This window comes from Musca domestica, unplaced genomic scaffold (assembly GCF_030504385.1).
Source record: "Musca domestica strain aabys unplaced genomic scaffold, Musca_domestica.polishedcontigs.V.1.1 112, whole genome shotgun sequence".
NCBI lineage: Eukaryota > Metazoa > Arthropoda > Insecta > Diptera > Muscidae > Musca > Musca domestica.
Window position 1 is genome coordinate 1,917,118 of NW_026712140.1, and position 22,776 is coordinate 1,939,893.

A 22,776-nucleotide genomic window follows, 5' to 3' on the forward strand; every position below is an offset into this window, starting at 1 on the left:
AATTTAAACAAGTAAGCAAAGGCTATAGTCGTGCGGGGCCGACCATGTGATACCCTACAACACTACAATATGTTCAGTCTCCTTATATCCTAATCCATTTTGTAAAGTTTCGTTTTTGAAATAATGTCAAGGAGCCCTGCCTAGATGTTACCCTGTCTTACCCTATTCATGTACTCCGTCGTGTTATATTCAAAACAATTTCACACGAAAGTTGTGGTCCGTTTTATGGTTAAATATAATCCAATGGTCATCCAAAATGCCAGACTTCTTCTCTATCCTCAACTCTCTTCCGATGCGAAATTCCGTGTTGATTAGTTTTCAATTGTGGCCTATAGAACGACTACAAAATTAGAAAAATTTAAAATTTTTTAGCCATTTAAACCTCTAAATGCACATCCTAAGAACAATAGGCTTCAATTCCGACCCACCCCATATAAAATTTCGTGAGGATCGGACGATAATTGCGACATACATATAATACCCCCAAAACGTAGTGTTGGAGGGTGTAAAAATTTAGAAAATTTTAAATTCAAAATTGTAAGTCAAATTGAAAAAATCTCATGCGATAAAAAAATATGACAAAAATGGAAAAAAAATGAAACAAAAAATATAACTTTTTGATTGGTATATTATTTCGCGATTTTCTAAGATTTTATCCTTTTCTGGCAACGACCATTCCGAATTGATGTAAATTGTGAAAATCGGCCCAGCGGTTCTTGATTTATAAGCAGAATAAATAAGATCAATTCTTTTACATATGTATTGTACCTATTTTGCTATATATCACATTTCTTGGCTATTAGCATCACTATAATGGTCAGAAGTGATCTTTTAATGCATTTGTGATTTAGCTGGGATTGAAAATATTCGCGGTTTAATGGACATTTTCCTATTTTTTTTACATAACAGTTAGGGTCTGCTTTACCCGCTAAATATTGTCCGATGGCCGCCCAAATTGGTAGGCTTCTGCCTAGTCCTAAACTCTAACTCCATGCAAATTTCCGCGTCATTTGGTTCATAATTGTGGTGTACATAGCAACTGCGAAATCAGGACAATTTTCTGTTTTTGGTCTATTTCAACACCCAAAATATTTTGCAATCATCTCCAAAAACAATAGGGTTCTATTCTGACCCTAACCCCACCTCCATTTTCAATTTCAGGAGGATCGGGACATAATTGCGACCTGTAGCTTGATTACAAATTTACGAGATAGGAAGATCCATATATACTTTCCTATGTGGGAAACCAATATTTCGAGGTGTTACATAATTTTTGGCCAAATCAAACTTATAATACCCCCCCAAACACATAGTGTTGTAGGGTATAAAAATCCAAGGTTATGGGTGTGGTAGTCCTCCAATAATTAATCTTACAGCTGTATTCTTAGAAAGAATAACCCTGATAGTCGCTGATTGTAAAAATAGAATTTCTATTATTTCCATCATTTTTTCAAAATATATTAAATTTTCTGCACAAAAAATTATGCAAACAGAATCCAATATTCAAACAGTAATTTTTTTATCAACACTCTTTATATCTTTGTTATATAAAAATTATACTAAGATACATTTCCCCGCTGTTAAGTCCTTTCTAAAGAAACAAAAAAGTGAAAAATTTCCCTAAAATAACCAAGGAGAATATAAAAGGAGAAGACCACGAACAGCAATATAAAATAAGAATGATGACAAACATTTCAGCTTAACTTCATCCGGCTTTCATTTCATGGCCAAAACGAAACAACCACTCATCGACATCAGCAACAACAGCACGTAACTCGGAAAAGTAAAACGTAAAACTTTTATGACAGCACACAGCGGAGGAAACCAAAAGAAAAAAACATTGAAAGCAAAAGTTTATTTTTCCCGCTGCTGCTTATGATGCAGCAAATACATTTTATGGAAAATAGCATATTCGTGTTTTATATAATTTGGATTGTTCATTTTGTTGTCGTTCTTGTACTTTTTCCTTTCGTTGAAATAAGTCATAATAACAAGTTAAGGATTTGTAAACAATTTGCGATAAAACGGAACGGAGATGGTTAATTCAAAAAAGAAGTGTTTTCCATGGAACGTTGGAAAATATGATGGAATGTGTAAAGTTTTAAAATTGTCTGCAGTGTGATGAAAAAGTGTTTTGAATGAACCTATTTAATGTCTACGAAAATTAGTTTAAAGTAATTTTGTTAGACAACAAAACGGATGAAGTTTTCTTAGCCAGTGGGACAAGACACTGGATAAGATTTGTGTTTGTGTGTGTTTAAATTGAAATGCATTTAAGGTATGTCATACAGTTTTCATTATTCCAATAAATTGAAGATAGATATTTATACCCTACAGCACTATATGTTGCGGGCATTATAAGTTTGATTGGGCCAACATGTATGTCATACTTTAAAATATTGTTACCGCACATAGGATTCGCCGAGCTGAATCGATCTGGCTATGTGTGTCCGTCTGTCCAAAATAATTTGTAATTACGCTACAGATTGCAATTATGGCCCGATCCTAACGAAATTTTAGGCGGTCAGAATAGAAGCCTATTGCTTTTGGAGATGATTGCAGAATATTATCCCCTTAGCATTAGAGTTAAGGGGTTGGCAGAAGTCTACTTTTTTATTTATTTATTTTTTACTAGCTGGCCCGGTCCGCGTTGCCGGCCCGTAGTTTTTGTCTATTATGCATATTTGTCAAAGCATAGTTATTCAAAGATATGAATGTTATAAATGTTCACGTACTGGTCGATTAGTTTTTAATTTTTAGTCAAATGAGCAGTAATTTGGAATTTACTGTACTTTGTGCACCTCATAATTGAGGGCTAATAGATTTAAGAATAGCCAAAGTTAATTACTTTTTTAAACCCATTAGCACCTCAGATTGTGCATTAGAGTCCTCATAAGTCCCCCTCATAAGTCCCCTGTCGGTCTGTTTGTCCGCCAAAAGGTGGACTTGAGGCGGTACTATTACATGGAGAAAATTCTAAAATTTGTAGATATGTTGAAATTTTTGTGTAAGATTTTCACCCCCAAATACACATTTTTAGCCGAATCCTTTGAAATAAGGTAAAATGCGAAACATCGATGACAAATAGAGGCCAAATCGAAAATATAGCAGAACAACATAGCATGTCAAACTGAAAAAAATCACGTGATTTAAATAAGTAAAAATAGTTTTATCCACCTCATAATTGAGGTCAGACTGATTTCAGAATAGTCAAATATAATTACTATTTCACACCCATTACCGTAATATGGGAACTAATTTTTTTTGTCATTTAAATTGTAAATTGGAGACCCCATATAGTCCATATTTTTCATCATAGTATAATTCAATGACGATTCAACAAATATTCGGTCCCGTGCTACTTTCTTATATTTGTAATTTGTTCATGTTTTCACAATTTATTTCATATAGATGTATATCCCAAATCTACGTTCCCAACCAATATTCTCTTGGGGGTTACAAATTTAATAGAATATAAATTTTTCTTTTCTGACCACACATTAGATGTGAAAGTGGACTTGGGGATACTCCAATGTAAGGACTTTACATGAATAAATTTCTATGTATCTTAAATGTTCAGGAAGAATTTTTGGAAGGATAGAAATCCTTTTCTTACTAAAAGTCCCATTCGCTCTACTATTTTGCACCCTTTATATTTGGTATTTTACTGATTGTACTCCCAAAAATTTTTGCATTTTGAGCTCTCATTGGACGGATTATTGTCACATGAAAGAAGTAGGGTCACACTTTGAAATAAGCCCCATTAGTCTTTTTCGGTCATTTTTGTTTGATTAAATGTCTGCGCATCTTCCAGCTGAATCACGATGTAGGCCCTGGAGTTGAAAGGTAGATGTCAGTTACCATCGTATTTCGCACTTATTTCATTTTTTTAGTGAAAAATTGTATATAGTGAAAAATTATTCTTTATTTTGTTCACAAAAAATCTACTGAATTCAATACGATATTACAAATTGAAAAAAATTGACAAAAGAAGAATAACAAATTGAAAATATCTTCAACTTGTTCGCTAATTTTTTACAGCAACTGTTTAAAGATCCTTAAAAAAGTTTGTTAATAGAATGTACTTTTATTTTAAAATTCAATTGCATTGGAATTTTATTTCGATATTTTCCCGTTTTGCAAATTGTTGCAATGAGATCTTTTTTTTCGTGATTTTTTTAACGATTTTGAAAAAGTAATTATCTTTTAACTTTGATGTGACCGCATTAAATTATTTCGGTATCATCTATTCCGTTTCGCCAATACATAATTCGGTACTACACTTCCATGTAACCCGCCATCAATTTCAGTTCTCAAGAAATCAAGTCAATTAAATAAATTGGTATTAATATTCGAATTCAAAAATAAAATATAAAAAATATAAAAAACACTACAAATGTATATTAGAAAAAAGTAAGTCAAAATGGAAAAAATCATGCAAAATAAAATATTACTATTGTACATTTGAAAAGTCAAAATGAAAATGTTAATATATCACATTTTTACGCGATTTTTTTGGATATTATCCTTTTCGGAGAGGAGACAACTCCGAATTTGTGTGGATCTTTAAAATCAGTTCAGCGGTTCTTAAGTTATAAGCGTAGTAACTAACACAACTTTCATTTATATATATAAGATATATATATATAAAAGAAAGTTGTGTTAGTTACTACGCTTATAACTCAAGAACCGCCGGTTTGATTTCAACGATTCAGACAAATTCGAAGTTGTCTCTTGGCAGAAAAGGATAAAATCCAAACAAATCGCGGAAAAATGTGAAATTTGAACATTGTTATTTTGACTTTTAAAATGTACAATAGTAATGTTTTATATGGCATGATTTTTTTCATTTTGACTTACTATTTTCAAATGTACATTTGTAGGGTTTTTTCTTTTCGATTTTTTTGTTCTTTTTACGGTAGTATAAATCGACAACGGAGAAAAACGCTATTTATAGATATTAGGTATTCAGAAGGGAATACAAAATAAAGCATTATTTCCACCATATAAAAGAAAGTAATGTTAATTACTACGCTTAAAATGGAAGAACAACTTGACGGACTTTAACAATTCATATAATTTCGGAGTGGTATCTTGCAAAAAAAAAAAAAAAAAATAATAATAATAAATCCCGTAAAAATTTGCCAATAGAAATGTAAATAGCCATCGCTCATGTCTAAAAGTGGCATTTAGCTTTAAATTCCAGGACATACATCGTGCTTCACCTGGAAGATGCGAACAACAAAGCGTTATGGGGGCTCATTTCAAAACGTGGATCTACTTCTTTCACATGACAATAATCCGTCCAATGAGAACTCAAAATGCAAAATTCATTGGGACTGCAATCAGCGAAATAGGGAATATAAAGGTTTCAAAATAGTAGAGCGTATTGGACATTTAGTCAGAAATGGATTTGTTCCTAAACTTTCAAGATACCTTAAATAATATAATAATAAATAATAATAAAAATATTATTAGGTTTTGGTATAACCATTATATGTTCTAAGCTATAAATTACAGAAAATGCAGAGATGGGTTTGCTTATTTGAAATGAATTTACCTTCTTAATTTTACCATGGTAGGGCCCATTTTAGTCTTCACCACATTCATCAATTGATTTGGCTAAAAATTGTACTTAGGCTACTCTGAGGTAGAGAACCATCTTACAGATAATTGTCCACCTAGGCATTATCAAACCAATGTCTGGATATTATAGAAAATTTTGTATTCTATTAAATTTGTAGTACCCACAAATATTGGATGGAAATGTAGATTTGGGATGTACGTGCATATGAAATAAACTCCAAAATGTGAAACTGAGACTCATTCAGTCGAAAACTGCGGCAGAAACATGAAAAAATTCCGAATATAAGAAAGTAGCACGTGACCAAACATTTGTTTGATCGTCATTGAATTATGCTAATATGAAAAATATGGATTTTATGGGGTCTCCAACACACACTTTAAGTGACAAAAAAATAGTTCCCATCTTACGGGTGTAAAAGAGTAATTATTTTTGACTATTCATACCGTTATGTGGGAGCTATTTGAAAACGTGGACCTACATGGCCCATTTACGAACTTAACCTGCCTACTGGAAAAATAAACATGTGTGCAAAATTTTAGCCTTCTATCTCAATACATTCGAAAGATAGCGTGATTACAACAGACAGACGGACATCGCGAAATCGACTTAGAATTCTACGCTGATCAAGAATATATATACTTTGTTGGATCTGACATGAGTATTTCAAGGAGTTACAAACGGAATGACAAAGTTAATATACCCAAAGTATATTATACAATTATACAAGTACGGGTCGGCAACGCGGACCGGGCCAGCTAGTATATATATAAATGTACGTTGTGTTAGTTACAAAGCTCATAACTTAAGAACCGCTGGACTGATTTTAACGATTCACACAAATTCGGAATTGTCTCCTCTCCGAAAAGGATAATATCCAAAAAATCGCCTAAAAATGTGATATATTAACATTTTCATTTTGACTTTTCAAATGTACAATGGTAATGTTTTATTTTGCATGATTTTTTTCCATTTTGACTTACTTTTTTTTAATGTACATTTGTAGTGTTTTTTATATTTTATTTTTGAATTCGAATATTAATATCAATTTATTTAATTGACTTGATTTCTTGAGAACTGAAATTGAAGGCGGGTTACATGGAAGTGTAGTACCGAATTATGTGGTGGCGAAACGGAATATATGATATCGAAATAATTTAACGTGATCACACCAAAGTTAAAGGATAATTACTTTTTCAAAATCTCTAAAAAATCACGAAAAAGATATCTCATTACAAAAATTCTGAAATCGGGAAAATATCGAAAAAAAATTTCAATGGAATTGAATTTTAAAATAATAGTACATTTTATTGACAAACTTTGTAAGGATCTTTAGACATTTGCTGTAAAAAATCAGCGAAGAAGTTGAAGATTTTTTCAATTTGTTATTCTTTATTTGTCATTTTTTTCAATTTGTATTATTATATTGAATTTAGTGGATTTTTTGTGAACAAAATAAAGGATAATTTTTCACTATGTACAATTTTTCACCAAAAAAATGAAATAAGTGCGAAATACGATGGTAACTGACATGTACCTTTCAACTCCAGAGCCTACATCGTGCTTCAGCTGGAAGATGCGCACACATTTAAACAAACAAAAATGACCGAAAAAGACTAATGGGTCTCATTTCAAAGCGTGGACCTACTTCTTTCATTTGACAATAATCCGTCCAATGAGTGCTCAAAATGCAAAAGTTTTTGGGAGTAGAATCAGTAAAATACCAAATATAAAGGGTGCAAAATAGTAAAGCGAATGGGACTTTTAGAAAGAAAAGGATTTCTACTTCCAAAAATTCTTACCGAACATTTAAGATACCAAAAATCGCTTTTGCAGGTCATGATATCGATCATAAATAACCATCGTATGATTTCAGCTATTGTTGGGGTCTTCGCCACTTTCTTCTATTTTTGGGCCTTATTTGGCATCTTTGTTTCTAAGGGGGTAGAGAACCCCTTCGCATAAATTTTTCGGAGTAGGGCCAATATTGGTCTTAACCACATTCATCAATTGATTTGGCTAAAAAATTGTACTTACCCTGGGGTAAGGAACAATCATACAGATAATTGCTACATAGGAATTAATTTAAGTAAAGTCCCCAAATTGGAGTATCCTTAAGTCCACTTTCACATCTAATGTGTGGTCAGAAAAGAAAATTTTGTATTCTTTTGAATTTGTAACCCCCAAGAGAATATTGGTTGGGAACGTAAGTTTGAGATGTACATCTATATCAAATAAATTGTGAAAACATGAACAAATCACAAATATAAGAAAGTAGCACGGGACCGAATTTTTGTTGAATCGTCATTGAATTATACAATGATGAAAAATGTGGACTTTATGGGGTCTCCAATTTACAATTTAAATGACAAATAAAATTAGTTCCCATCTTACTGTAATGGGTGTAAAATAGTAATTATATTTGACTATGGCAGAAGTTCGCATTTTGTGTATTTCGGATACCGCCTGTAAGTAATGCTGGTATTTTTTCACACAAAATTAGTGGTCCATTGTACCCGATGTCCTAAATTCTAACTTTATGCGAGATTTCGTATCCTTTGGTTTCTATTTGTGACCTTTATAACGGCTGCAAAATCAGGAAAATTTTTAGTTGTTGGTCCATTTCAAGCCCTAATATATTGCGGGCATCTTTGAAAACAATAGGCCTAGCCCTTCTGAGCCCAACCCTACCCTTGTGATCATTATCGTGAGGATGGGACCATATTTTCAATACTTATATAATACCCCAACCTGTGTTGTAAGGTGAAAAAATATTACAAAATATTATAAGTCAAATTGAAAAAATCGCATGCGATAAAAAATATGAAAAAATAAAAAAAAATGTCACAAAATACTACAAAATCTATATTCACATCATTATTGGCTTATTTTTCTGCAATTTTTTTAGATTTTGTTCTTTTATGTCAAGAGGGCATTCTGATTTGACAAAATTTGTCAAAATCGGTCCAGCCATTCTTGAGATATAAGCATTCTAACTGACATCCCCTTCCTTTGTATATACAAATTGTATATATTTCGCTATATATAACCGATATATTTACTATCGGCATCTACGTAACGATCAGAATTGACCTGTTCGTCTATTTGTGATTTCGCTGGGATTTAAAATATTCGCGGTTTAATGGAAAATTTGACTTTTATTTAACACAAATGCTATGGTCTATTTCAACCACTAAATATTACCCTATGACCATCAAAATTGGAAGGCTTCTGCCTAGCCCTAAGCTCTAGCCACATACCAACTGCCGCGTCGATTGGTCTATAACTGCGACCTGCAGAGCAACTGCAAAATCAGGAAAATTCTCAGTATTTGGTCCATTTCAACCCCTAAATATTATGCGATTATCTCCAAAAGCAATAGGGTTCTATTCTGGCCTAAACCACCTCCATTCTAAATTTCGTGAAGATCGGGCCATAATTGCGACCTGTAGAGTGATTACAACTTAACATGGACAGACGGACAGACGGACGGACGGACATACATAGCTAGATCGACTCAGCTCGGCGAGATAGGAAGATCCATATATACTTTCCTATGTGGGAAACCAATATTTCGTGGTGTTACATAATTTTTGGCCCAATCAAACTTATAATACCCCCAACACATAGTGTTGTATAGTATAAATACCCAAGGTCTTTTTCGGCGACAAATTAAATTTCTCTCAATATTTATTTCTTCGATATTTTTGTACTGATGTTTTTCTCAACTATCCTTTAATCCCGATGTCTGAACTACGAGGTTAATTGTGACATTGCAATAGCATGTAATTGCATTTAAATCTCTTTATCATTCTATAAAATCTATTCCGATGACAATATTTGTCAACAACACATTCATTTTTTGCTCTTGTTGGCACGTCTATCTTTTGTTAGTTTCCAATCAATTCTGATAGCTTGTTGAGCTGCTATTCTAGTTTTTTCTGCTGTCACACATATTTTATCCTGTGATTTGTAACTAAATCGAGAAAAATAGAATATGACATATTCTGGGAATTTTCACAACACGAGTGAAGTGATGTATTTGCTTGATGGAGAAAAAATATATATCAATTAAATTAAATGCAAAATGGAACAGACAAATGCGCAATTTATTGAAATGGAGCATTTTACAAATTGGTATTTGTTTGATTTAGACGGAGAAAAGAGTTCAAATGAAATTTTCTCTATTTTTAAAGACCTTACATTTGAAAAAGAAACATGTCTCGCTTTAAGGAATATAAAGGGTGAGATGAAAAAACTGCAACCAACTTCAGACTGCTGTCATTTCTAAGCCACTAGTCCGACAGCTGTTAAAATTATTCCAGTGACAGCTCCAGTGACAGCATTGTTTACAAGTGTGCAAAAGTATTTTGATGAGAATTTTACAGAAAAAAGGTAATACGTGATGGAATTGAAGCGTGATAGTGCGATTTCTTTATATTTGGCTGGAAAACCACAAGTGGTTATCGTTAGAGCACTCCAGCATTTAAATGTGAATACATTTTTTGGGCCTCATATCATCGCTCGTTACCGTGATACTCGTAGCGTAGTCCGACGTCAAGGAAGTGGACGGAAGAAAATAGCAACATCAGCAGAAATGGTTCGAAAAGTAAAGAAGCGACATGATCGAAACTCGCGTCGCAGTGGCCGAAAAATGGCTCATGAGCCGAACATATCGCAAATATTGAAAAATGAGCTCGGGGTAAACCATTGAAATTCCAATAAGTGCAAGAACTTACACCGCTGCGGAAAAAAAATAGACTCAAAAGGGCTAAAGAGTTGTTTTGCTTGGCCGAAAGTGGTGTACTGCCGAATTTGGTTTTCTCCGATGAGAAAACATCCATTGTTCAGTCGTTTGTAAACAAACAAAATGGTCGTGTTTACTTGTCAAAGAGGTCAGCTGAAAATGTGCCACCTGAACTCAACCGCCGGTGATGGTGTGGGCCGCTATTACAGCCGATGATCGTTCTCCGCTCGTATTAATCGACCATGGCATCAGAATAAATGCCGAATATTATCGCGAAAATATTCTGGAGGGTGTATTAGAGCACGCAAACATTTTGGCCGCAGATCTTGGACATTCCAACAGCTCTCAACACCATCGCATTCAGCACGAGCCACCCAAGGATGTTTACAAAATGAGGTTCCTCGCTTCACCAAAATCTCCGGATGCCAATCCGTTGAGCTATTGTGTCTGGAGTATTTTGGAAAGCAAGGATGGCACTAAAAAATACCAAAGTTTCGATCACCTCAAGCAAGCGCTTCACCGGGAATGGGCCAAAATACCGCAGAGTAAAATTCGGGCAGCGTGTGACGGTTTCATTGGCCGTTTGAAGGCCATAGTTCGTGCCAAAGGTGACCAAATTCGAACAAATGTAAATATATTCTAAAATTAGATGCTATCCGACAATTTTTGCTTTCATTCGAAAAAAAAATAATAATAAATAAATAAATTAATGAATAAAAAATAAATAAGTAAAATAATATGTAAAAATTATGGCTTTTTACTTTGTTGCAGTTTTTTTTTTATCTGACCCTGTATATCGAAGAAAGAACAATTTAATTTTTAGTGGCAAACACAATCAACTCCATAGTTCGGTCCTTGCGGATGAGAAAGCAACCAACACTTTTGTTGAATTTACATTTTTTCTTACTTTGTACGCATACACACACATTTATACACGCACACTTGTTTACTTTCCCCCACAACTACGACTGTTCGTTTCATTTGATTCAGTTACCAATATTTCATAGAGATGTGGTATAAACTTCTATCTGAGATAGGCTATTGGGAATATGAAAATCCCAAATCCAATTTGAGCTAAAAACCATCGCACTTGTAAATGTATTGTCTAAGGTCGTAAAAGTTTATCGATACCCCACATTTTATATACCCAATAAATATTGAGAAACATGTGTAATAGAATGGGTAGCAATTCTGTTTGTTATAATGCAAAATAATAACAATACATACAATTTTTAATTTTGTATTTTTTTTCTTACAGGTGCACATTTTGGAAATCCAAATAAATTGCATGTAAGTTTTTATTTTAAAATTTACAATCGGAAAACTAATAAAAATTGCCTAGTGGATACGACCCATGCTAATGTAAACTCTTCAATAATCTCCTTTGAATGCGTCAGTCTGTAGGATTATTTATGTCATGCAGTAGTATCTTTTATGTAAAATTTGGGACACATAAGGCGTTATGGCTACTGGATATAAACGTTTTTTCTCTCTTCGAAATAGACTTGACTAACTCTACGGCGGTGAGGGAGAGGAGTCACAAATCCTTAATTGAGTGTGCAAAAGTTGTGTGTATAGGATTTTATACCGGAATTTTTGTTTCGTACTTTTGGTTTTAACATCTTCAACTTGCTTTTCTTTACAAATATTCGGAATTTATTTGGTTTTAACCAATTCTACATAAAGGTAGGGTAAAAACAGAAAACATTTAAACTCAGTAGATGTTTCCATACGTTTGTATTTTTTTGGTAGGAAAAGGAAGCAAAAGAAAACCGATATTAAATTTAAATAAAAACAAGTTAAAAAGTAGCTGTTAGTTTTGCTTCTTTTCGACTTATGATTATTCAAACTGTTGACCCTTTATAGGGGAGGTTCCAACGGAGTGGCCAATGATGTTCATTTCGTATCTGATATAAATGTGCAATTTTTGGACTATATCGACTTCTTCATTCACCTTTACATGGGAAATGTAATAATTTTTGGAAAATTAAAAAATGTGCGTGAGGTACCATGTATAGTGATCTGAAATATTCCAATTCATCTAAAACTGGTATCCGGAGAATTCAAGCGTGATAGCGTGATGTCTTTATATTTGGCTGGATAACCGCTAGTGACTATCCTTAGAAAACTCCAGACTTTAAATGTGAATAAATCTTTTGTGTCTCGTATCATCTCATCTCTTTACCGTAATACTGGTAGCGTAGCCCAACGTCAAGGAAGTGGAAGAAAAAAAAAACAGAAACGTCAGCAGAAATGATTCGAAGAGTAAAGAAGCGACTTGATCGATAACCGCGTCGCAGTGGCCGAATAATGGCTCGTGAGCTGAACATATGGCAATATTCCATTCGGCAAATATTGAAAAATGAGAACTTACACCGCAACAGAAAGAAAATAGACTTAAAAGAGCGAAGGAGTTGCTTCGCTTGGCTTTCTCCGATGAGAAAACATTCGTTGTCCAGCAGTTTGTAAACAAACAAAATGATCGTGTTTACTTGACAAAGAGGTCAGCTAAAAATGTGCACCTTCGGTTGGCCACCAGAACTCCGGCCATATTGATAAATTCGAACAAATCTATACTTTTTCTAAAAATTGATACTATTTACGACATTTTTTTTTCTTTCATTCAATGAAATTTAAAAAAAAAAACAAGTAAGCAAAGGCTATAGTCGAGAGGGGCCGACCATGTGATACCCTATAACACTACAATATGTTCGAAGTCCCCTTATATCCAAATCCATTTTGGAAGATTTCGTTTTTGAAATAATGTCAAAGAGCCCCGCCCAGAGGTTACCTTTAGTTTTTTGACCCGGAGAATTTGACCAATATTTTCACACTCCATAGCATTGTTAAGTATTCAAAACAATTTCACACGAAAGTTGTGGTCCATATTACAGCTAAATATAATCCAATAGTCATCCAATATGCTAGACTTCTTTCCTGTCCTTAACTATCTTCTGATGCGAAATTCAGTGTCGACTAGTTTTTAATTGTGGCCTATAAATTTAGAAAACGTACAATTCAAAATTTTAAGTCAAATTAAAAAAATAATATGCGATAAAAAATATAACAAAAATTTAAAAATTCGACAAAAGATACTAACTTTTTTTATTGGTATATTTTTCCTCGATTTTCTTAGATTTTATCGTTTTCTGGCAAGAGACCATTCCGAATTGATGTGAATTGTGAAAATCTGCCCAGCGGTTCTTGATTTATAAGCAGCATAAATAATATTTAGGCGTTGAAATGAACAAAAACAGAAAAAAATTCTGATTTTGCAGTTGCTCTATAAGCCACAATTATGAACCAATCGACGCGAAAATTTACATGGAGTTAGAGTTTTGGACTGGGCAGATCCCTACCAATTAGTAAGAAAATAGGAAAATTTCCACTAAACCGCGAATGTTTTTAATCCCAACCACATCACAAATACATTAAAAGGTCACTTCTGGTCATTAGAGTGATGCTGATAGCCAAGAAATCGGATTTATAGCAAAATAGGTTCAGTATATATATAAAAGAATAGATCTTATTTATTCTGCTTATAAATCAATTCATTCACAGTACCCGTTAATTCGGAAAGGTCTCTTGCAAGAAAAGGATAAAATCTAAAAAAATCGCGGAAAATATACCAATAAAAAAGTGCTTCATTTTTTTCAATCTTTGTCATATGTTTTATCGCATGCGATTTTTTCAATTTGACTTACAATTTTGAATTGTGAATTTTCTAAATTTTTACTCCCCGCAACACTACGTTTTAAGGGCATTGTATGCCCAGGCATGACTAAAAAATTAAAATTTTCTAATTTTGAAGGCGCTCTATAGGCCACAATTGAAAACTAATCGACACGGAATTTCGCATCAGAAGAGATTTGAGGACAGGGACATTATTTCACAAACGGCATCTTCCAAAATAGGCTTGGACATAAGGGGACTTCGAACATATTATAATGTTGTAGGGTATTACATGGTCGGCCCCGGACGACTATAGCCTTTGCTTATTTGTTTGTTTTTAAGTTTTAGTACAACAGCTTTCTATTTGAAACGTATGGCACGCAAAGATCCAATATGCATAAATGTTGTCTGTTTATTGAAGTAAAAATGTGTAAAATTTTGGAAATATGTGGAAAATATTTTGGTGAGGACATAGGTTACCTAATTAAAGGCCATGTTCCACCAAAATATACAATTATGGTTATTTCTAGTGGCGAATATACCTTTCCAGCATGAAAAATGGAAAATAGAGCCTTGCCATTGCAACACCTAATTTTCGGTATCTAAAATAAATCTTTTTAAAAAATTATGATAAATAAACGAAAGAAATGTATTGAACATTTATGTCTATCTAATTAAGTTTTAATTTATTCAATAAAATAATTACCAAAAATATTTATTACCCTCGAATTGTGTCTTTTAATTTGAAATATATGTTAGATTTCCGAACAACTGTTGTCCATATTAAACAGTGATTAATGAGAAATGCCCTCAATATTTATTGACGGCCATTAAAGGCAAATGAAGTAAATTAAAATACGTGATAGATTCCTACCAAATTAAGGATTTTTATATGCCACTTAATTTTTGTTTTTGGTGGGGTTTGTGGTGGTAGTTGTAGTTGATGTTTTTCTTACGTGAAAATTACAACAGCAATAAATGTTATTTTTCATTAATTGTTGTTATTGAATGAATGGAAAAAATGTAATGAAACATTAATGACTTTATGATAATTGCAGTTGGTAAGTAGTAGGCGGCGGAGCGTATACGTAATTTGATGTGTAAATACTTGAGGGACAGAGAGAATGTCAATGTTTTTCTTTCATTACGATGGGCGACAAGAACAAAAATAAACATGTTTTAATTAACTTAAATTTTTTTACTGTTCAACAATACCAACAAAATTACAGCTACGTGTCTTCCTTCCTACGGTGATAAGCATCGCCGTTAAAGCCGGCAAAAGAAATTTCGGTTTTGCTGTGTAATAAATTAAATTATTGCTCATACGCACGGCGTACCTCTCTACCAAAACATGGCTGAAATGGGCTAATTAAAACAATTAGTCAATTTCAATTGGAAATATTGAGGCCACCAAAACATTTGCGTGTGTAATTCGAAACAAATAATAATTATAGCCTCAATGATGACGTTAGATAACTACCAATTTGGACGTCATGACAATAACAAATGTATTTGTTGGAGTTTATGTTGGCCAAACAAAACATCATCAACATCATCAACAACATCATCCAAATTTGCAATCAAACACTAAATAAAAGCCCCTTCTACATTGGTAACATTTTTACATTAATTTAAGTATCATTGGGTGATAAAACAATTTAATGGCTTGGTGCATTAGAGACAGGTGTTACCAACATGAAATAAAAAGGCCTCATGGACGTTAATCTGTGTAAAGTGCTTTGAGATCCACAATATGGGCGGCAAATACAAAAACATGAAAATTTAACAACCAGAACAATATAGGATTAAAATACTTGGATAATTACAGGTGAAGCGGAAGTGGTTTCCAAAAAGTACAGTATGATACATTTTGGAATAATAACTTACAAGTTTAAACACAACAAGTAAAAAAGCAGTAAGTTCGGCCGGGCCGAACTTTGAATACCCTCCACCATTTGGAACGAAACAGAAAATTTTCAAAAAAAAAAAAAAAAAAAAAAAAAAAATAAATAAATAAATAAAATAAATAAATAAAATTCTTTTAAAATCTTAAAAATAACGAATATTGGAAGGTGACGATAAATGGGGGATATACGATATTGTGGAAATCTATTTCTGGGTATAGAAAAATCTATTTCTGTGGGTAAAGTACTCACACGGAACTCCTTGTGTGCAATTTCAGACAATTCCGTTGAAAAATGTGTCATATGGGGGCTATACGACATCGTGGACCTATATAGACCATTCTCTTTCAGGAGGTAAAGTACTCACAAGGAACTCCTTCTGTAAAATTGCAGACAATTCCGTCGAAAAATGTAGCTAAAATCATCCTAATACCAAATATATATGGAGGTACTGTTATATGAAGGATATACGATATCGTGGACCTATATAGAGAATTATATTTCAGGGGGTAAAGTTCTCACAAAGAACTCTTTGTGTAGAATTTCAGACAAATCCATTGAAAAATGTGGCTAAAATCATCCAAATACCGAATATATGGAGGTACCGTAATATGGGGGATATACGATATGGTGGACTTATATAGACAAATCTATTTCAGGGGGCCAAAAAGGAGTTCACAAAAAGAACTTCTTTTTGGCCACAACACAAAATGTTGTAGGTTATGATAAAAATGTTTCCAAAAACACGAATAAACAATTAATCCGGAAACGCTTTTAACAGAAGTCGATTTTTTTAAAAGAATTCGATAGTTCTAGTAACGTCTCCACTGACCCTTTCATGTGCATTATAGTTCAATCCTTAATCTCAAAAAAAATCAATGATTTTTAACCAATTGGTCGTAAACATTTTTTTAACTCCAAAATATCCGGTTAGTAGGTCATGGAAATATTTTAGTTCAACATTACAAAAAAATTAAAAATTAAAGATTCTTAATCAAGAGGTCGTTAAAATAAAAAAAAAAAAACAAAATTAGTGGTCAATAGGTCCTTAACACATTTTTCTAAAATTGCAAACATTGTCTAAAAAATGCACGAATTTCGGTGAGGAAATTGATAACTATTTTCTTTTTCAATTTTCCGGTCAAAGATCATTAGAAAAAAAATGATGAGAAACAAAATTGCCCTATTCTTGACCAAAGAAGCGTTGAAAAATCTTAAACAAATCACAATTTTCGGTCAGAAGGTTGTCGAGGAGGTCGGTAAAATTTCCTTCAAAATACTTTCTAAAAAAATTAACGAATTTCCGTATAGAAGTTGTTGAAAAAACAATTCCTAAAATATCCACGATTATTGTGCAGGAGGCACATTTCCATAAAAACCCCATTGAAAAAATAGAGATTTCGTTGAAAAATATCTTAAAAATTATGATATTCGGTCTGGGAGTAGTTTAAAGAATGTCTAAAAACCCGCAAAAAAACCTAAAAAATCCCTAATTTTCATTCGGAAAATTGGCAAGGTCGTTAAACATGTTCTTTATTAAAAAAAAAAACGATTGTCGGTCGTTGAAAATTTTCTACAAAATCCAAAATGTTCTGTTGCTTAAACATTTTTCTTAGAAATTACACGATTTTCGGTCAGGACGTCAATGAAAATAAATTCTTATAATTGTTCTTAAAACTCTTATAAAAATCATAACAATCCACGACATTCCTCAGAAGGTCGTTAAAAAGAACTATTTTTTTCAAAAAAATTCTGGCTGTTAAGTCAGAATGAAAGTTGAAAAAGTTGCCAAGAATTTCGTTTAGAAGGTCTCTAGAAAAATGTCCTAAAAATCCACGATGTTATGGAAGTCGTTAAAATATTGTTTTTAAAAATCCATCATATTCAGTATCAAGGTTCTCGGCCAAGTTGTCGTTAAAAATTTCAATGACCCGACCCAGTAAGATCTTTTAAAAAAAGTTTTATTTAAATATTCCACAGTTTATACAGGGTGAGATCAAAAAACTGCAACTAACTTCAGACTGCTGTCATTTCTAAGCCACTCGTCCGACAGCTGTTAAAATTATTCCAGTTACAGCTCATTATATTGTTTACAAGCGTACAAAAGTATTTTGGTGAGAATTTTCCAGCAAAAGAGTTATTCGTGATAGAATTTAAGTGTGATAGTGTTTGGTTGGAAAACCACAAATGGCTATCGTAAGAGAACTCCAGCATTTATATGAGAACAAATCTTTTGTGTCTCGTACCATCGCTCGTTACCGTGATACTAGTAGCGTAGCCCAACGTCAACGAAATGGACAGAATAAAACAGCAACATCACCAGAAATGGTTCGAAAAGTAAAGAAGCGACTTGATGGAAACCCGCGTCGCAGTGGCCGAAAAATGGGTCGTGAACTGAACATATCGCAATATTCCATTCGCAAATATTGAAAAATGAGCTCGGGGTAAAGCCATTGAAATTCCAAAAAGTACAAGAACTTACACCGCAACAGAAATAAAATAGATTCAAAAGAGCTAAAGAGTTGCTTCGATTGGCGAAAGTGGTGAACTGCCGAATTCGGTTTCGTTGGTCAACAGTTTGTAAATAAACAAAATGATCGTGTTTACTTGCCAAAGAGGTCAGCTGAAAATGTGCACCTTCGGTTAGCCATCAGAACTTCAGCGTCGGCCATGGTGATGGTGTGGGCCGCCATTACAGCCGATGGTCGCTCTCCGCTTGTATTAATCGACCGTGACATCAGAATAAATGCCGAATATTATCGCGAAAATATTCTGGAAGGTGTACTAAAGACTTGGACACGCAAACATTTTGGACGCAGACCTAGGACTTTCCAACAGGACTCAGCACCATCGCACTCAGCACGCGCCACCCAAGAATGTTTACAAAATGCGGTTCCTCGCTTCATTTCCAGCGCACAATGGCCATCAAAATCTCCGCATAACAATCCATTGGACTGTCAAGTCTGGCTCTAAAAAATACCAAAATGTCGATCACCTCAAGCAAGCGCTTCGCCGGGAATGAGCCAAAATACCGCAGAGCAACATTCGGGCAGCGTGTGATGGTTTCAATGGCCGTTTGAAGGCCAAAGGTGACCAATTCGAACAAATCTAAGCTTAATCGAAAATTTGATGTTATTTCCAACATTTTTTGCTTTCATTCAATAAAATGTAAAAAAAAGTAAAAATTATGGGGGTTGACTCTGTTGCATTTTTTTTATCTCACCCTGTAATATAATGGTGTCACCTGATATTCTTTGATATATTTATGTTTTTAGCCACCATTTTAAGGAAACATTTTTGTTTTTATATTTTGAGAGTTCTATTATATTGAAGTGCCGAAAAAACCTGCCGATCTCGAAAAATCTCACCTTTAACGAAGTACAGTATTCTGGACAAATGATTAGACAAACTTATTATAAATAAATGATTTTCGTTTTTCTCTTTCATGCAAAAATCGTTCTGTTAAGAATCCTTGGATTCTGACGAGTTCAAATTACAAAAACACCAAAATATATACATTTCATATTTTGCCTTAATTGGTGTTTGTCTATATTTATACCCTACACCACAAGGTGGTCAGGGTATTATGTCTTTGTGCATTTGTTTGTAACAGGCAGAAGGAAACGAGATAGACCCATAGTTCCTTTTGATGATCTGCATAGAATCACATTCTGAGTCGATTTATGCATGTCCGTCCGTCCGTCTGTCCATGTATTTTTGTAAACAAAGTACAGGTCGCATTTATTGCCCGATCCAGATGAAATTTTGCAAAGATCTTTTGTTTGGCCCAAGGACGAACCCTATTGAAATTGGAGATAATCGGTCAAAATTCAGATATAGTTCCCATATATATCTTCGTCCGATTTGCCTTTTTTTGTGCACCGAACGTGTAATATCAGCCTGAATTGTATGGAATTTTGCATATACACCCAAATTAGGCTGAAAATATGTGTGCTAAATTTGATCGAAATCGGTTCAGATATAGCTATAGCTCCCATATATATTTTTCATCTGATTTGTTATTTTTGTCCACCGCCGCCGTAATATGCACTATGCAACAACAATATTTGGGGAAATATATCAAATACAGCTCAGAAATACATTTGCTAAATTTTATCGAGATCGGTTCAGATTTGAATATAGCTCCCATATATAACTTCGTCCGATTTACATTTTATTGTGCACCAAACGTCCAAATGGGATGGAATTTGGCACTTACGACCGAATTGAGTCTAGAAGCTAGTATGTCAAATTTGGTGAAGATCGGTTCAGATATAGCTATAGCTCCCATATATATTGTTCATCCGATTTGTTGTATTTGTTACCCACAGTCGTAACATGCACTCCGTAACAACGTTATTCAGGGAAATATATCAAATACAGCTCAGAAATATCTTTGCCAAATTTTATCGAGATCGGTTCAGATTAGGATATAGCTCCCATATATATCTTTATCCGATTTCAAATTAATTGTGCACCAAATGGGCAATACAATTCCGTATTTAAAAGACACAAATGCTTAGTCCTTTGAACTTTAAATTATAATTATAATCATAGCGTGTATGATTGAATACTCCCATAAAAACTTTTAATTGTTATGTGGAGCTCTACTTAATTAGCAAAGTGGTGTAGGGTATCATAAAGTCGGCCCCGCCCGACTTGAAGACTTTCTTTACTGGTTTTAATTAAATTTTTGCATGTGAATAAAAACCCTCCCCTCTTTATTTTACATAATTAAAACATTTGGAAAAATGTTTAATTAAGCGTAAACATTATTTACCGTAATAATTTATTTTAATTGACAGATCAAAGGATATTTATAATGCAAATTAATTAGAGGATATTTCAGTGATAAAATTACGTCAAACAAAAAAAAAAAAATCTTACAAATTCAACTCATTCCAAACGTTTGATTAAAAGGTAACAAATATGCAACAGCGTTAATGAAACAAAATACAAACATTTCTTCCTCTTCATCCGGTAAATCTATCAAAGAAAGTTGATTGAAAGTCCAACGAACAAACAAACAAACGATATCTCATCTAATTCTTTCAATACCAATGCCATAGCTCATTTGGATTGAGTAAATTAACAAATTCCCAGGCAAGGGGGGGCTTCACATTCAATTACAGTGAAAATGGTTTGGAATGACTGAATGGTTGACAGATTTGTTTCTTTCAATTCTTTGTTTTCACTCACTCTTCTCTCAACCAAAAAAAGTTGAAACATTTCATTTTGTATTTACACACAACAAGAACAACAACAATTGTCATAGGTAAATATTTGCCTAACGTCGACTGCAGATGTATGAAGTGGATACCGAAAGTAAAAGTGAAAATGAAAAAAAAAAACACGAAAATAGAAACAAAAGTTATATTTTTCTTTGAAAATTTGTATTTGCCCAACAATTCGTCACCCTCTTTGGGGTCGGCATAAAGCTCTACCTAATAAAAAATATGTGTAAATTGTCGGGGCCTTTGTTTCATAAAGCCGTAACGCCTAAGGGATTGTTTCCTTGGTTTTTTCCTTTTCTTGCAGCTATTTGCTGCTTTGGGTTGATGATTGATTTACATAAAATGACATCCGAGAAAAACCACTTGAGTCTTCCTGTAATATTCTATTGTCCATTAACGAGTTTTTTGTTTATTTATTATTTTGTCGTTTCTTCTTCTTCATCTTTTTATTGACCCACAGGTTTTTTCTTCTTTGATTTATGGGGGAAGGGAAAATTGATTGCGACCTGAGTGTTTGCATAGCAAAGTGTCTTGATGGAGAAAAAATTGCTGGTGATGAACGGAATTTCCGGATCAATGAAATGTAAATGAAGGGCCGAAAAAAATGTTTTTAATGTTTAAAGGTTAAAGGAGAATTCGAAGAATTTGTGAAACTCTTTACACAGGTAATTATAAGTAGCCAGCCCACATTTTTTATGATGCCACAGTGACAGAAATTTGTGGTAAGAGGTGGGAAAATTGTGTGTTTAATTTGAAATCCTTTTTTGGGGTATGCAATCTAAGAAAAATATAAAGAAATTTTAATTTTATTAAAAAGTTGATTTGGTGGACTTGAAAAATGTTTGTGATAGATTATTCTAACCTAGGCCACACAGCGGTACAGTGTATTATGTCATTGTGTATTAGTTGGTAACATAGAGAAGCATGCGAGTTAGTCCCAAAGTTTCTTTTGATGTTCTGCATAGAATCACATTCTGAGTCGATTTATGCATGTTCGTCCGTCTGTCTATGTATTTTTGTAAACAAAGTACAGGTCGGTTGGAGATAATCGGTCAAAATTTTGATATAGATCCCATATATATCTTCGTCAGATTTGTCTTTTATTGAGCACCAAATGTGTAATATTAGGCCAAATAGAACGGAGTTTGGCACACATAACGAAATTTAGCCTAGAAATAGTTTTGTCAAAATTGGTGGAAATCGGTTCAGATATAACTATAGCTTCCATATATATTCTTCTTTCGATTTATTAAATGTCTCCACCACAGCCGTAAAATGCACGTCGTAACAACGATATTCTAGGAAATTTATCAAATACAGCTTAGAAATAAATTTGCCAAATTGTATCGGGATCAGTTAAGATTTGGATATAGCTTCCATATACGTCTTCATCAGATTTCACGTATATTGTGCAGCAAATGGTTAATATAAGCCCGAATTCAATGAATTTTGATCAGATTTGGATATAGTTCCCATATGTATATTATCTCATTGTGCCAAAAAATCGAATATGCCAAAGCCTTCGTCAACTTTAGTAAAATACGAAAGATACCTGTCATATATTAGTTCCTTTTGGCTATAGATTGTGAGAGGAAAAAAACTGTAACCAACTCGTCTGACACTTGTTAGAATTAT

General features: G+C 33.4%; 1 protein-coding gene across 2 annotated transcripts in view; it reads left to right on the forward strand.

The window, feature by feature from the left end:
* Positions 1 to 22,776, forward strand: part of LOC101894508 (cGMP-specific 3',5'-cyclic phosphodiesterase) — a 219,042-nt gene that overhangs the window by 22,588 nt on the left and 173,678 nt on the right. Inside the window, exon 2 of one of the 2 annotated variants that reach the window (XM_059132180.1) lies at positions 11,590 to 11,621. The exons of the other annotated variant lie outside the window; for it this stretch is intronic. The gene's annotated coding sequence lies outside the window, so the exon portion shown is untranslated. The remainder of the gene's footprint in view (positions 1 to 11,589; positions 11,622 to 22,776) is intronic. 2 annotated transcript variants of the gene reach the window in all.